The sequence below is a fragment of the Phodopus roborovskii genome, unplaced genomic scaffold (genome assembly GCF_943737965.1).
Source record: "Phodopus roborovskii unplaced genomic scaffold, PHOROB, whole genome shotgun sequence".
Classification (NCBI taxonomy): domain Eukaryota; kingdom Metazoa; phylum Chordata; class Mammalia; order Rodentia; family Cricetidae; genus Phodopus; species Phodopus roborovskii.
The window spans coordinates 33,481,015-33,498,752 of NW_026126525.1; the positions used below are offsets into that span (position 1 = coordinate 33,481,015).

Below are 17,738 nucleotides of genomic sequence, written 5' to 3' on the forward strand. Positions count from 1 at the left end.
ACAGAGGCAGATGGATCTCTGTTAGTTCAAGGTCACCTGGGCTACATGAAATTGAACCAGTCTAAAAGAGAAACAGCTCATACAAAGGTGATCCCAGCACTTGGAGTGCCATGCTGTTAATCCCAGCACTAATGAGGCAGAGACAGGAGAGAGGAATATAAGGTGGGAGGAAGAGATAGAAGCTCAGGTCAGTCTGAGCAGCAGACAGTCTGAGGATTCATAGAGACAGGGCAATTTGAAGATTCAGTCTGAGATTCAGTCTGAGGATTTGTAGGGACAGAATCACCCCTTTGGTCTGAGGATGAAGTAGAGGCAAGAGGCCTCTCTAGTTGCTGGCTCCTTTGCTTCTCTGACTGTTGAGCATTTATCTTGATATCTGACTCCGAGTTGTTATTATTAAGATCAAAGAGAATTTGTGCTACATTTGGCACCCAACTTTTGGGGTACAAATTCATGGAAAAGGCACATGTCACCACCCTACCAGCTAGGTTTTCCTTTCTTTCCCTGGTGGGCTTTCCCTGGACCCCCTTCTCAGGCTGCTGTCAAACTAGGTAGCTGCCTTGAAATCCTGTCAGTCTTTTACTTTTCTATGCAGCAGCAGTCAGCCTCACATCTTCATCGTCACTGTAGGCAGATTTGGTGAGAAAATTGGGAATTCTTAAAGAGAGGAATTAATTAAAAGAAAGTTTTTTCCCACATTAAAAAATTGGAAACACAATTATGATAGAGAAAGTTAGGTCTCTGTAGATTGTGCAATGCACGATTTAAGAATGTAACAATTAAATGAAGAGGTAATCAACTTAATCAGGATTGACCTAATTTTAATTGCCACTTTAAAAATCCTTGATGTCATTTTGATAATTCTTGATTTAGCTCTTAAAAAGTTGTTTGGTACGAGTACCAAGATACAAGCCTTAGAAAAACTTTGTAACAGATCATAGAGATATTCAAACCCAGACAAAGGAATTTAAAGGAGATCAATTTCAGCCTTGCTTTATAAGGTTAGAGAGGAACAGTCTAAGGTTTTCAAACAACCAACCTTAATTTATCCAGTAATTGTACAGGAATTGACAAATGATAGAGGCTCTATAAGAGCTGATTGTACTCCTGTGGCAATGTTAGATTTAAAAAGATTCAGAGAAGCAATAGTGTTATATAGCATGCATTCATTATTTGTTAAGCAGATGTTAAACTCATGGTCACCTTGGAATAGAATTATACCTCAAGACTGGAGAGACTTGGTTATAGCAGTCTTGGAGCCTGGTCCAAGTGGAGGACTTGATGGAAAGAAGAGGCTAAGACCATTGAACAATGGAGTATAGCTAAAAGTATGGAAATTTCCCAAGATCAACTTCTTGGAGAAGGAGATTATGCTAATACAGTTTAGGGTCTGGTAGAATATTCCTGTGTATTACAATGGTATTCATATGTTATCGCTCTAAATTTTATTTTCAAAAGCTTAAGGCCCAAATACAACCTTCCCTGGAATTTAAAAAAAAAAAAAATGTCAATTCCTATATGATTGCCACTCATGTATTTATATTGCACAGCAGCTTTGAATGCTTGGGACAGAATTGCTAAAGTCATACAGGGCTGGAAAGAAACCTTCACTGATTGCTTACAAAGACTGACTTCAGCCATAAGTAGAATGATACCAAATACAGAAGCTAGACAAATAATTAAATCTATCTGGATTTTGAAAATGCTGATTCTCAATGCAAAAGCATAATTGGGCTTTTAAAAGCAAAATTAGCACTCTCAAAGGAATGGATCCAAGGTACAATCAATATTGAATCTCATGACCATGATGATGCTGACATAAGAGAGGTGATTTCCAGAGGTTTGAAGAAAAATGGAAATGGTAAGTGTTCTAATTATGGCAAACAAGGTCACATTAAAAAAAAAAAAAAAAAAAAAAAAAAAACTTAAACAGGAAGGTCCTAGAAACTATGTTTTTTTCCTAAGTGTAATTCAAAGCCTTCCCCCCTTTTTTCTGGATTATGCAGAAGGTGTGGAAAAGGCAGACATTGGAATAATGAATGTAGATCAACAAGGGACATTCACAGTAACCCTCTGCTGTCAGGAAACTCCCTGAGGGGATTCTCGAAGGCCCTTATGCCAAATTCGGTTCAGTTGTTATCTGTCATTGTGGAAACTCCATTCCAGAGCAATTAAAGAACCTGATGCCTATTGGGGGGAGAAAAAAAAAAAAAAAACCCATATGGCTCTGGATGATAGAAGAGCTTTAGAAGATAAAGCAGTAAAACAAAAATTTCAGGAGAAAGCATGCATCAAGATTGATAAAGATTAGATTTGGCACATTCCCAAAAGTTAGGGTTGGGGGAGGGTTTTGGTTTTGTATTTTCAGGAAAACAAAAATAACCATCTTGAAGAATTTAAAGACCTTTAGACAAATAAGCATCCAAAGAAGAGGGGAGGAGTACTTGGAAAAAAAATTGTCAAGAGAAGGAATAATCTGACCTAATGCAATCTCTGAAGTCTCCAGAAAGAAGATGGAATCCTACAAGGACGATTCCACCAGGACTAGGATAACACCACTAAGCTGAAAAACATTACCTAAAGATCAGCTTTGGCTAAAACTGCTTTTGTGTTTTTAGTCAATTTTCTGGCAGTTGTTGATCATGGAAACCATAGACAATTTGCTTTGTGACAGACCCCCTAAGGATTTCCTTCATTCGTTGCTTACCCATGTCTCTTTGTCATCTTTTAAAAAAATTTTCTTACACTACATTTGATCATATTCTTTCTCCTTACTTAACTCCTCCCAGATCCTTCCTACCTACCAATTTCATGTTCTTTTTTTGAGAGGAGGAAGGGAGGGAGGGAGGGAGAGAGAGAGAGAGAGAAAGAGAGAACAACAACAAATAATTACTGAGTCTATCATCCACTTCAGGGCAGGCTATCATCCACTTCAGGGTAGGCACCATGTCCAGGAATAGTTGTCCAAACCAAAACAGGTGTTCTGTTTAACATCTTGAAGTAGTGTCTTCTTATAAAGAATTTCTTTAAGAGAAGATGAGTGAGGCACTTAGAATTCCCTGTAAGACTGCAGTGATATTGGTACTGTCCCTTTCAATAGCAATGTGGCTGCTGCCATTGGGCAGTGGTGGCGAACACCTTTAATCCCAGCACTGGGGAGGCAGAGGTAGGTGGATCTCTGTGAGTTCGAGGCCAGCCTGGTCTACATACAGAGTAATTTCCAGGACAGGCTCCAAAGCTACACAGAAACTCTGTCTAGAGAGGAAGGAACAAAGGAAGGGAGGGAGGGAGGGAGGAAAGGAGGAAGGAAAAGAGAGAGTAAAGGGGGGAAACAAAGCAGTATGGCTTGGGGAAAGTCACCATTAATCCTCTTTTTGAATACCGGTTTCCTTTGACAAAAAGTTAATAACTGTTAATAACACATCTGCCTTGACAAGGGAGAGAGACAGTCTGGTTACACACTGGACTTTTGGGAGAGCTTCTGAAATGTCCATGGAGCCCTAACCCAAAGAGTCTTATTTCACCCAGGGAAGAATGGTTGAAACAGGAGATGTAAACAGCTTGGGTTACACAGTACTGAGGCATACTGAGGATAAAAGTTGAAGGAGAGTCCAGCAGATTTGTTGATAGAAAAGATGAGAAGTGTTGGAAAGAGAGTCCAAGCTTGGGGCCTGTGGCCAAATGATGGTACCATTACTGAGCTAAACCTACTTAGGCCTCAGAAAGGGTGAGGAACTTCCAGCATGCATGGCATGAGAAGGGTCATTCTACACTGGGCAGTTTGTATTGGTGGTGTCAGAAAAAGTTCTTGAAGCTTTTGTTCCACCCAGCCCCTCAGCATCCTTGCTCTAGGCTGCTGGTAGTCTCAAACGTGTGTAGGTGTCATTGATTTAATGTCACTGAGAGCTGTGCTGGGTCTTTGAAGTTTTGCAGCCCACCAGCTGTCATTCACACTTTCTAGTTTAATCTCTTCAGTGGAGGTTTCTCTTGCCTTTTCTAGCACATCCTGACAAAATAAAGGATGTCAGCTCTGCCCTACTTGGATCTGTGCACATAACCCTTAGATCTTTGCATTGTCTCACCTAACCAGACTTGGGTTGTTTAGTCTTGCTCACGTGCTTACAAAGACCAGGCATGGCATCCCAACACCATACCCAGCCTTGTGGTTACAATTGGGGCAGAATGCTTCTTCATGGCTTTCCTTGTTTTCTAGCCTCATTCAGTGCACTTGGGTGCTTTGCATGCAAGCAGGGGCAGCTACATGACTGCTAAGGCTTTCTCCTTGGTAGGGTGTTAGGGGTAAAAGCTATTGTTCTGCCACAGAGAATATACATGCCCTACTGATGACCCACCCCATTAATTAACGTTATAATTGGCAGCTAGGCTTTAGTTCCTTCACTAAGTGTTCTGTTTGTGTGGGGGTTTTTGTTTGTCTGTTTGTTGTTGTTGTTGTTTTAATGATTGAAGCATTGTTTAAAAAAAAAAAAAAAACAAGGTAGATTTTGATTCTTTGTTGCAAAGTCACAAGGGAGATGAGAAGCAGGTGCCAGTCAAATGCCCGTGAATCATCCTGAGAGTAATGTGATATTATTTGGGTAGTGTTTTTTGGGTTCTTCTGTGGCTTGTATCCAATGAGTGAAGTTGGCTAGAACCAGTTATTCATCTGCCTGTTTTTGTGTTATAAAATACTTAAGTGCCTCTAAAGAAGAAGCAATTACTGAGCCTCATGGTTGCTTATTAATATTTTTCCAGAATCTTCCAGGAGCTAGCTAACTCATCAAGAGCTGGAAATCAGTGGTGTCTTCCTGTTAGTGCATTGCTTCTGCAGTCTCTGGAGTTAACTATGCTACAAGCATTCAGTGACTCAGGGGCTTACTTTTCTGTGTTGCAATTGTTGAGAACTTGCTTGCTGGGCTAGCACTGTATGACCGGTTCTCCCAGGACCTTGTAAATTGTGGTTTTCTTATACTTTTAATTAAAATATGATTACATTAGACAAAAAAAGGGAAACATATAATTACTTCATCCCCACTCCTCCCTCCAACCCCTCCCATGCCCCTCTACCTCCTCTCAAATGTATAGCCTGATTTCTTTAACTATTAGTGTTTTATAGATACATATGTATATTTATATATATATATATATATATGTGTGTGTGTGTGTGTGTGTGTATTATATATAATCGTGTAAATATAATCAGCTGAATCCATTTATTCCTGCTTGTATGTATGTGTTTTAAGGCTGGCTGCTTGGTACTGGATGACCATGGGGGGGTGGGCTTACCCCTGGAAAAGACTAGTTCTCCCTCTCCCAGAAGTAGTTAACTGCCTATAAGTCTTCGTGTAGAGGTGAAGCCCTGTTCAAGTTCCCCATCTACAGTGGCATGTCTCCTGGGGTGTTTGTTATTCAGGCCTTATTTAAGCAGATGTATTGCTGAGGCTTCATAGGTGCAGGGGTTGTGTTGTAGACTTATATCACCAGGGGATAGGCACCTATTGGTCAACTGTCTTCTGCATTTTGACTAGTCATAGCTTTCTGAAATGGTATCAGCTCCTAAAAGCAGATTCTGTGATATAGAATAACATGTTACACTTATCTATGGGTATAATGTTTTTGTTGTTGTTTTTTAAATGGTAAGATGAATTATTTTGCAGTTGGGATAGAACTGAACAGACATTTCTTGAAACATAAATCTGATACAGAATGTTAGCAATGGTTTGAGGACTCTGTTCCTACTTGAATCCCTTCCTGTCTGGGGAGGGATCACACCTCTTGAGACAGCTTACCTCTTTCTTATGTACTTCTTTCTAGCTAAGAAAAGAGCCTGTCAGCTGTGGCCATGTATTGTTTATGATTTAATAAAGCCATTAGAGATCAAAATGCAAAGCTAGCCACAGCCATATAGCCAGACAATGGTGATACACACCTTTAATTCCACCAGCCACACAAGTTAGTTATAGGAGCTGGGCGGTGGTGACACACAGCTTTGATCCCAGGACTCCAGGACTCAGGAGACAGGCAGATGGATCTCTGTGAGTTCAAGGCCACCCAGGGTTATGTTAAAGTGAATCAGTCTAAAAGAGAACCCACTCACACAAATGAGGTCTCAGCACTTGGGATCCCACTCCTTTAATCCCAGCCCTAGAGGCTTATATAAGGAGTACTGCATTCAGTATTCAGTCTCAGAAATTTATTCTCCAGCCCTTTCAGCCCGAGGTAGAAGTAAGAGCTAGTGGCCGGCTGCTTTGCTTCTCTGATCTTCAGCTTGAAGCCTGATATTGAATTTATATTATGTGTTACAGTCAACCCATGTGTTCTCTTTACATCTTGCTAGGCCAAGTGTTTCCCATGTTGTAGTTGCACAATTGACTTTCTTGGGCCTTGGTATAGGACTTCAGTTTATTGAATCTTTCATAGTCTTGCCTTCTGATTATTTCATGCCATGTTTTTGAACTCAGGAGTTTAGCTGAGAATTTTCACTGATTTATGTACTCTGTCCAAGAGAGCCTCTGAGACACAGCTGAGGCCTGTAGGACTGAGTTATGAGCTAGCTCTCTTGCTATGTCCAGTTCTGCCTTGGCTTTTATCTCTGTCTGCTCCATTTGCTCTACTGTGCCTGGGGCATGTATATTGAACCAATTTTCTTTGCTCTAATGAACTACCTGAAGCTGGGTAACTTTATGAAGAAAGATGATCTTTTTTGGCTCACAGTTTTTGAGGTTCAAGACCACATCTGGTGTGGCCTTGGTTACAGAGTGTGAGGATGGTATAGAGATGATACATGGCACTAGATACACACACACACACAGAGAGAGAGAGAGAGAGAGAGAGAGAGAGAGAGAGAGAGAGAGAGTACTTGCATCCCTGCTTCACTCACATATATTGCTCCTTGACCTCACATATTCCTAATTCAGCCATAGGGATTGCACCCTGAGCTTATCTACTCCTAAAGAATCCCCAGGGCCTCTACCTCTCAATTGCATTCTCTAATGCCTCACAATGGTAATTAGATTTCAACACATGAGTCACTGTGGGACAGTTTTAAGCCACATACAAACCATGGCAGCATACCATGGCAGCATACATATGGCACCCTCAAGCCCATATCACCATGGTACTGAGTCAGCTGACCTTGCTGCTGAATTACAAGTCCATGTTCCCACAAGTGGCATGACTCTGTCTGAAATGTGTTGCTCCTGAGACCTAGGATTAGGTTCTAGACCAGGGAAGGAAAAGAGGCAGGAACCAACAACAGCCATGCTTGGACTTTTCAGAAGGTTTCACCTGCTTGTGGGTCTGTATAGTTACACAGCCATGGATTTTAATAGGACTCTAATTTGTCTGTCCCATTACCCTCCCCAGAACCTCACACAAGACAGACAAACCCTCGACCACTGAGCTGCATTGTAGCTATAGTCCCTGTATGTTACTAATTTTAATAGAGCAATGAAGGGCTGGATGGGGTGACCTTTAATCCCAGCATTCAGGAGGCAGAGGCAGGCAGACTTCTATGAGCTCAATGCCAGCCTGGTCTACATAGTGAGTTCCAGGCCAGCAAAGGTTGTGTAGTGATACCCTGTCTGAAGGTGGGGAGGAGGGAGGAAGGAAGAGAGGAAGAAAAGAAAAAGAAGGAAGTTCATTTATGGAAGCTTACTGGTTTCTGGTCATCAAACCATCCTCTCAATTATTTCTTTGCATCAGATTTTTGACTGACATTGGCCTCTAAGTCGTGGCACAATAGGACTATTGTTCGGGCTAGGTAATAAAAAGAACACTTTTTAAAATGGCACACCTTTTCACATATCCTGTATTTATGTATATATTGAATAGCTCTTTCAGAGTAATTAAGTCCTACTCAGTCTTTGCTAAATTCTCAGTGTGAATAGATGTTCTTTTTAAGTTTCCAATTAATCATGTTCAAAACATTTCTACAAGTCCTTTAAACACATGAGCACAAGTCTGGGAGCTTAGAGGACATATATGTTGATTCCTAATCTCCTAATATATAAACAGTACCTTGTGAGGTTTGAAATCTGGCCCTTTACTATGTGGGGATGGTGAGGTATTTTTGTTTTCATTGTTTATTTTACTTATTTTGTCACTTTTAGATCCTCTGTTGTTCACCGTGGCTCTGTGCTATGAAACTTCACTCAACCATCATATGGGCTTTCACAATTTTGAAAAGTGTGTGTGTGTGTGTGTGTGTGTGTGTGTGTGTGTGTGTGTGTTAGCTATAAGATACAAATTCTTGTAGGTGCTACCTAAAACAACAAGGAAAAGCCCCCGGCTTTCCTTTTGTTTTAGTTCTTCTGGTTTCTTCTGCCCTTTTGATTTTAGATGCTGCTGCTTGATAGACAGTGAAGGGAAACAGGAGTTGTGAAGTTCTGCTTTTGTTATCTGTTAACTTTGCACATCTATTTTGGGCAGTGGGCCTGTCTCATCTTGCATCCCAAATGAAAGGGGAAGCCATTTTGGTGGCCTCTTAACATTTGTAAAAATATATTTGCTCATTCTTGGGTGCCTGGGCATGCATTCACTCTTGAACATAGAAGTCTGTGTCCTGCCTTTTTGGGTCTCCTTTAACTTGTTCTAGGACTTTCTGTCCAACATCAGTGGAATCTGAATGTGCCTCCATTTTCTTCTTTCTTCCGAGACCCTCACAGTTAGCATGTTGCCATAGCCAATCAGAATTCTTCCCTTTTGGGGTCTTGGTAGTAACTTAAAATGTGTCCTGAAGTGTGAAAAATGTGTCTGACTTGGCCTGGCATTCCTCACTTTGATTGTCAAAGCTCCTTGTCCCTTTATAACTTTTAATGTATCCTTCCTGCTTTAGCATTTTCTATCAGTTAGCATCTAGTCCATAGGCACAACTCAGTGGGCATCTTGTTTCCAAAGCCTTCTTAGAGTAGACTTTGAGACTTAGGCAAGCTGCCAATGCTTTTAGCTGATTGCAACTTCCTGGATGTCTGATAGATGTCTTGCCTTGGAAACCTTCTTGGTGCTAGTCAGTCTGCTTGGTAGCATGTAGTTCATTTTTTTTCTCTCAGACCAAGTGGTCTCTGGGGTGTTTCCAGGGGTGCTGCAAAGGAGACATTATTGAATCCCTCTTCATCTCTCATTGTATTTTGTGCTTTTTCAGTTGAGCATGATGTTAATATTAGTAAATGCTTTATTGCCACTTCTAATATCTCAACCTGCCCAAAGTGATTATTTTTCTAAGATGATCCCTAAATTTGGCTACCACAGAGACTGAGGACTTAGTCTGTGTGAGGCCCAACACTAGGTACCGATCTGCTTATAGGTAGTGTTTTGTTCTGAATGTCTGAATTTTTTCCCTTGGTATTTTCCACTTAGGATTCATAGTACTACTTCAAGAACTTGCCACAGCACAGCGTGACTTCAGGAGGTGTTCTGCATTATTTTCCTCCTGTTGTAGACAAATGATATGAATGTGTTTTCACACTTGTCTATTTTTAGATTTGTTCTCACAGAGGCTCTTAAAGAATAATACTGTTTACTATGTATGGAAAAAGCAGTTCCTTATAGGAAAGTATACTAGTGGCTATAATCAATGAGGCAAGATTACAAAATATGAGAATTTCTGGATACCTTATATCCAAGTGGAAAATTTAGTAAACATTTAGTGTATAGACAGGACTGCTCTGTAGAGTAGTTTATGTATATTAGAGCAACATATCCAATTAATACTTCAGTGCACTTTTTCTCCTGATCTAGCCTCACTGCCTAAGTTAGGGGCATCTATAAACCTGTTGTTCTCACTAGTTTATACATAATGTGTGTGCACACATGTGTGTTCATTACTCAATAAGTGTGTCATAGATTTATCAGTCTTTTACATGAGAGACGCATTCCTCATATGTAAACTTTCCTGTGTGATGCTTCAAAGAAGGTTGGTAAAGATATGCTCTGATGTGTAAGTGAAATTTATCAGGGCTACGAGGGCCATGGAGATCCTTAATTGGAAACATTGTGTGAGAATTGGAATTGAAGGAAAGAATGGGGTCACGCTTGGTTGTTGGATGAGTGAGTGAGTGTCCACTAGTGTTAGTGTTTTACAGGTAAGGCAGACGTCATTGGTTCCCTCTCTGACCCTGAGAGAAGTAGGGCTTTCTGTCATTTTCAGAAGAATTCTTTTAAAGTAGCCAGGCTTTCTCTTGTGGGGTTAGGTGTCTCTTTATTACTCCTTTTTTCTTTCCAATAACTTAGAGAGGTTTAAAGGTCATGGGTTAGGGCCCCAGCTGCTTGAACAAGGAGGTAGTGAGAGGAAGGTAGGGGGTGTGGAAAGCTTTTCAGCTCTTGCACCAGTCCTTCGGGTGGCATCCCTCAGTGTTCCAGAGTGTGCTGGATGAAGAACTTAATTAGAGCAAGCAGTTGATCTGATCCAGCTTGTAGAGCCTGTTATGGAAGGTTCCTGAAGTTTAACAATCTGATGAGGAGAGCAGGTGCACAATGATTCCAGGCAGAAATGCCATTCATGATTGTAAGCCAAGGGACAGGACTCAGCATCTGAAAGAAGCTTGGCCAGGTACAGGGAGAAGGTGAGGGAGCACTTCTGTTCCATAGGCGCACTCTTGAATACATCTGAAAAGCAGGTGCAGTTGCTCCTGGACACAAGAGAAAAGCTTTACAGACAAGCCAGGCAAGAGGCAAGGTTGCATGAGTAGTGACCATCACTTCCAGGTACCACAGATGTAGTCCTTCTGCACTCAGCATTTATATCCAAATGGCAGTTAAGTTAAATGGGGCACAGGGAGGTGATGGGAGTGGTGCTCTAATACTTCTCCAAAGGAAAGAGAGAGACTTTTCCGGGAAAAGCAGACACTGAATCGGAGAGAGCAGCAGATGTCCACAGTGCAGAGCCTGAGCTGTGCACAGGACATTGATGATGTAGTAATGTAACTGAAATTTTCTTTCCCCCAGCTATGCAGGTACACCATCGATGGTTTCTGTTTAATTTCTATGCTTGATGGCAAGTGCTTCATTTCTCCAGTGCCTTGCTTTAAAGTATAATATAAGAGCCCAAGCTGCCAAGTGCCCACAACTCATTGTCCCGGAATTAACGCTTTCCTTCTGTCCTCAGTCTCTGACTGGCTACTGCACTTCCAAGAGAACACCTGAATTGACCCTTCACTAGAACAATGCAGAATACAAGGTTTCAGTTCTTCTTTGTAGTTGAAGTAACTGCCTCTGTATGTGTAGAGAGAATGAAAACATCCAAATTGTTCTCCCCAGTTTTTTTTTTCCAAAGTCAGCATGAAGAAAAGATTCAATAATTATTTAATAATTATTTGCTCAAAGAACAATACACACACACACACACACACACACACACACACGTATATTGCCTTTGAGAAAGGCAGTGGGCAGTGTTCCTATTTCCTCCTAAGAAGCACCTAGTTTTAATTGCACCTCTAGAGTCACCAAGTAGTTTTCCAGTTTGTATTCTTTTATTAGCTTCTGACTGTTGCAAGCACAATTGTTTAATGACCTCAATCTAGGTCAAGAATCTTGAGCAAACAATATGGCCTCTTTAAGGTCTGATATCGAAAAACATTGAGTTAAAGGTCATTGGACTCTGCTTAGAATGTTTAGGAGATAATACAATAGACATTCTCAGGCTAGTTGCTGTCTACTTCTAATTGAAATCAAGTTGAGTCTGCACAATCATAATGGTTCTCTAACCATATTGTGAGGCAATAGAAAAATTTTGTACCTTGTACTATCCTCCCTCCTACCTACTCACCCCTGAATTTCATTGCATAACCCCTACACAGATGGGAGTTTGGAAGAAAACATACTTATTTTAATATCAATTATAGAATTGTATGAAAAAATTCATTATTTTGCTGTCAACTGGGCATAACCCTAATTAACTATTTTCCCTTTTACTTGTATCATTACCATTTTTCTCCCTGTATCATATATTTTGAAGGAGAAATTACCTTTTATAATATCTAGAGAGACTAGAATGCAGGAACGGTTTGAGTGATAAATACAGTCTATATTATAATACAGTGTGGTACTCATGGTAACGGCTTATGGGTGAGGAAGTAAGACCTAGACAATAAATTTCTCTGTTTAGTGTTGTACAGATATTCCCCTCCCCAAGCAGATTCTGAACATAGACAGGACTAAAAGGCTCCCGGCCTCCCAATCTGCCTTTCTGATTTTGTAACAGATAAGAATGGCTAAAATATTTCCCTGTATATGAAGAGTCGGGTATTGCCCCAAGTGTACCACAACCACATCATCTCATACAATCCCCCCCAGACCTTATAAGAAAGTAGAATTATGGATAGTATTTTATTTCACTTGCTATATCCAGAGTACTTTAAGTTAAACATATAATCATAGTAAAAGTTTATAGATGCAACATTTAGTTTTTAGCTCCTACTTTTCTTTGAGATCCCAGGCTTTTGCTTAGCATAATATCAGGTGGCAGATGTGTCTGACACTGTTCAGTGATGGAAAGATGATGACAGACATAGGCTACAAGGACTATTTCTGTGTCCTTCTCCATCAATTGTCACAAGCTGAATCCAGACCCCATTGTCTTTCATGTGTCTTCTCACATGGTCTCCCTTCACTCATCTACCACATGTTCTCCCTTCATGTGTCTTAGCACATGGGCTCCCTTCACTTGTCTTATTACATGGTCTCCCAACAGCCGTTCTCCTTGGATGCCTGCTGCATTAAGACCATAAACTCAAATTGTTTTGCTTGGTCTGGTCCTCTCTCTCCTTTTGATTCAGGTTCAGGATTCAAAATCACAGGTTCTCTTGCCCATTTGTGCCCCCCCCAGGTCTTCCTGCCCTCCACTGATTGGCTGAGTCACTGTTATCCCTTATCTTTTCTTATTATCACTAAGATCTCAGTTCAGCTTCTCTGACCTGTATGAAGCATCACCTATGCTGAGCAAAGCACTGATGTCTGCAAAAACTATAACCCCAGCGAGAATAGTGGACTTTAATGGGCTTTCACTACCTGCTAGCCATTTCCTTCCTCTCTCTTAGAATGACCTGTAATTATCTTCCTCTACTCTAGAGAATAAACTCCAAAGTGAGAATCTTACCTTTTGCTGTTTCTGTAATGGTTTTTAAAATGCCTTCCCATAGACATTAAGTATGTTGACTAAGCAAATGATGGGAGTAAGTTTGCTGATTGGGTTGTGGTATTTGTGATGAGGATTGAAAAACTTCAAGCCTTTTTACAAGGATAACCTTTGAGACTTTGTGTCCTTAGTTGCTTCATGCTTTGTGGAATGAAAGCGCAATGCTGGGTCCAGGCAGGAGGAGGAAAGCTAAAGTCTACCTACTTCGTAACCCTGCAGTACCTGCTCAGAAGATACCAGGTGGCTGCTGGCAAGAGCTAATGGTTGCTGCATTGTCTCTTCAAATACAGAGATTTGGCAACAGTCACAAGTCAGCATCAACTTCTGGCTGAGTGATGACTGCAGGTTACATCTCCATAAAGGCTTGTTCCTTTAGTTTCCTTTTTCTTAAAAATGCACATACTATTGACTTTCTACTCTTGCCCAGAAGACATTGACTTCTGAGTGCTGCAGGTTATCATCCCTGCTTCCTCATTTAACAAGAACAAGACACAACCAGGGAGACTTTGTGCAGTGATGTATGGAATCAGTAGAGAAACCAGGTCTAGCCCCACAGCCTGTGCATGGGTTTAGTCAATGGGCGGAGGAGGTGTTCACAGGGAAAACTAAAATGCTGCCCCACTTCCAGCCTTCATTTGTTGATAATAGGAATTATTGCTGAAAGGGTGAAATGGTTGTCTTCAGCATGACACTTTTATATTCTTGTATGCAAATGCCAAGCAGTATTAGGTGACTATTTATTTCCTTCTGCTGCTATTTTAGGTTCTTCGGAACTCTATACACACCCTTTGGTCATAATATAACTAAAAATAAAGTCGTTGACCTGATGAGTCTTTGATTTCATGTGTGCTTAGGGCCTTCTCAGTAATTTTATCATTAGTTGAAATGATGGTATCATTCAGAAAACAAGACTCTCTCCAGTGAGATTAGATATAAATCAGGTAGGGTATTAGTAACTTTATATCTTCAATATAGCTAGAATTCTGAATTACTGAATCATTATACTCCTTATCATTTAGAAAAAATAAAAGGTGTATTAGTCAGCTTTCTGTTGCTGGAACAACATATTTGAGATAATGAACTTATAAGGAATAAAGTTATTTGGGCTTATGCTTCATATTTTTCATCCCACGATTGGTTGCATCCATCCCTTTGGGCCTGCAACAAAGCAGCACATTTTGGCATGGGGTTCATGGTCAAAGAAATGCTGGTAGATTTGCCAAGAAATGCTATCAGGAATCCATACCTCATGACAGGTTGAGAGTGAAGAAAAGAGAGAAAAGGAGGAGGCAGAGAGGAAGAAGAGACAGGGAGAAAGAGACAGGGAGGAGGAGGCAGAGAGAAAGGGAGAGCCAGGTGGTAATGTCCCCTTCAAAGTGTGTCCTTAATTACCTAGCTGTCTCCTTTTAGGCCTCAGGTCCTCCCTCCTAAGAACTGCCTCCCAGTGGGATAATAGCCAAGCGTTGACAACAGGCCTTTGAAGGATATTGAAAATTTCAGCCACCACATTGTTCATTTCAGTGACAGCTATACCAGAATTCTGGAAGACTAGTTTGACTCTGATGGCTTGAAGAAGTCACAAACCTTGGCAAGTACAACGTTACACAAGGCTGTTTCTGGAGCTGCCATATGCTGTAGTAAAAGAGGAACACTGCCTGCCTGTTGGCTCTATAGAAAATTTTCTTTTAATCAGATAGGTAGGGGGATGCTTTCCAGACCCCACACCTGGCAGAGGAAGGAGGAAGAAGCAATTTGTTTTGAAGGTATCCATGCTCCAGTGAATGGCTCCATACTCATGCATATATATTTCTATAGATATAGACATATCTATACACATATATTCATATATATATATATATATATATATGAATATAGCACTAATTAGACTTATTGTGTTATGAGGATCAGGGTGAGGTGGAGGGAAATTACGTTGGAAGGAATATAGAGTCAAAATATGGTAGACATGAACATATTTCATTATGTGCCTATATGAAATTCTCAAGAATATATATATTTTTAAAAAAATGAATCATATTAGAAGTTGTCAAGTTTCTAGATGAGCCCCTAGGACCTAAGAATGAATGCCTGAGTGATTCTGGAAACTCCCAAATATGCTGAAGAAGTAAATGTGCATCTGTAGCCCTGTGAGTCTGTTACACTGGTAAGCAAAGATATGAATGAATGAATGAATGATAGGTGCAAAATTAAGTCCTTTTTGCAAACAGAACTCACTGTTGAGAATGAGATTTTGTGTGTGTGTGTGTGTGTGTGTGTGTGTGTAGGAGGTTACTTGAGGCAGTTCAAAACAATGATGGTATTGATGAGTTTGGTTTCTAAGGATAAAGCATTGGTCATTTAAAAACATTGGAAAGTGTAGCATGCCCCTAGAGTTACTATTACCCTTCATCTTTATGTTTGTACTTGACAGCCATAATGTTACACTTCTGATCATTTAGAATTTGGAAAGGAAGTATATGAGCATATTCTCTCTCTCTCTCTCTCCTCTCTCTCTCTCTCTCTCTCTCTCTCTCTCTCTCTCTCTCTCTCTCTCTGTGTGTGTGTGTGTGTGTGTGTGTGTGTGTTTCTCTTGTTCTCTCCACTTCCCCTCAACATATGACATAAGAAAAGTCATCCTCTAGAAACATATTGGTTCCTAGGCTTTAGTTTGAATTCTGTCAAAGATTTCATGTCAGTTAGAATTTGGAGAAGGTGGCCGGTCAGAGTCGGGGTAAGTTACAGTGTTACACTTTGGCAGCTCTATAGAGGAGAGATGGTAAGCAACAGACCTGATGTGTCATGGTCCCATTGCCAGGGTCTTCAACAGATTGAAGAGTTTGGTCCTGTGGATGTATTGACCTTTTGTGGAATTAAGTGCATTAGGTTATGTGAGCTCAATGCTGTTGGGTTCCTGTTTCATCCAGTCACCAGTGAGTGAGCTGCTTTGGTTCTCATGAGACACATGGAGACTCACTTGACTTTCCAGATAGGCCAACTTAGAAGAATCAGCTCAGCGGGGAGGTTTCTAATTAGTCAGGAAACAGTACCATAAGAAGCATGGTTCAGTGATTCTACACAGTTAAAATATATCAGCATCCCTTACCACCTGCCTGGATTCCTAAGAATTTGTGAATTTTGCCTCCTTTCCAGGAAGCAAGTGACTTTATGGGATATGTTGCTCGGTCAGCTTTCTTCTGTTGGGACATAAGTTCCTCTGGTTCCTATGACATTGTCTTGCATCCTAAAGTGTTTAACAAATTTATACATCTTAAAAGTTTGAGGAGCTTGAATCCACTTGTGAGAAAGAGATCTGTTCTCAGAATCTTGCTGATTTGGCTTTGCTCCACTGTGAACTCCTCAGACAACCGAGGGCTTGTGTGAATCAGGTGGAATATTCAGGAAGCTTTCCATGTAACCAAGGGAGCATAGGAGCTCACACTTGCACTGCTAGGGAGGACTTTCCACTCTGAGACACTGTGACAGCCCCCTCCCCTTCTCAGAGACCCAATATCTGAATTCACCCACGCCGCCCACCCATCAAGCACCATCAATTACTTTTATCATATATTTAGTGAATATCAAGCATTTTATAAGTACTTTATATACAGACTCTGTCATCTTATACCAATTATTCCAGGAGATGGACACAAAACATTTCTGTTTTGCAAATTAGGATACTAATGAAAATAACCACCTAATTGTTTGCCTTGGCATTTACCAGATATACATTCAAGGAGATTTTGGTTTCCAAGGTCAATCCAGAGCTTCTTTTAACCTGGAGAAGATAGGTCACCGAGGCGATCTCAGAGACAGTAAATCATTGTTTTAGGGTCGATTTCCATTGACTGCACGAGTGCTGTGTGCTCTCTGTGCAATTTTATAGTAGGGAAAGCTGCCAAGGATGCTAGAGAGTGTGATAATGATGCATTTCTCTCTCTAAGCCAGTTTCACCATCAGTGTCACTTCATGACAAAGGTGGCTTGAGAGGGCCTGCCTGACCAGGACCACTAAGTGAGAACTCATTCAAAAACAGTGGCTTCACAAACTTTTTCCTGTTTCCTGTAAAGATGGCCAAGCTCTCAGGAGTCTGTAGGAGTCTGGACAGGTAAATTAAAAACTACTGGTGAGTTTAATGGCTTAAATGAACACATCACTAAAATACCAAGCAAGTCCCCTGGGTTACCAAACCACTCCTCAGGGACATCAATTCTCTCCTTAAAACAGAGATGGAACTGTGTGTGAAAAGGAATGCCATCTTAATTTTGGCCCCTCTAGGGTGGAGAAAGAGGAAATTCCCCTCTTGGATTGCCCTTACTACTACTGTACACTAAAAGCTGAGCAGACTGGTGACCCCGGGGTCCAGGAGATGAGGCTGAAGGATCAGAAGCTCTGAGAAACACCAAGTTCAAGGGCAGATGGCATGAAACTGCCTGAAAATAACACAAATAAAGCTTCCTTGAGCCTGTGCTAATCCATTAGGATTGTTTTAATTACTCAGAACAAAAAGATAAAGAAAAATGAAAAAAAAAGTAAAAGGGAGGGAGAGAGAGAGAGAGATTCTAATCCCTTTGACACAGGAAGATACTGTAGGAATTCTTAAATACAAATT

At 40.8% G+C, this 17,738-nt stretch overlaps 1 protein-coding gene across 1 annotated transcript in view; it reads left to right on the forward strand.

Annotated features, from left to right (window-relative positions):
• Nucleotides 1-17,738, forward strand: part of Atp8a1 (ATPase phospholipid transporting 8A1) — a 215,289-nt gene that overhangs the window by 14,149 nt on the left and 183,402 nt on the right. The gene's annotated exons all lie outside the window — the stretch shown is intronic.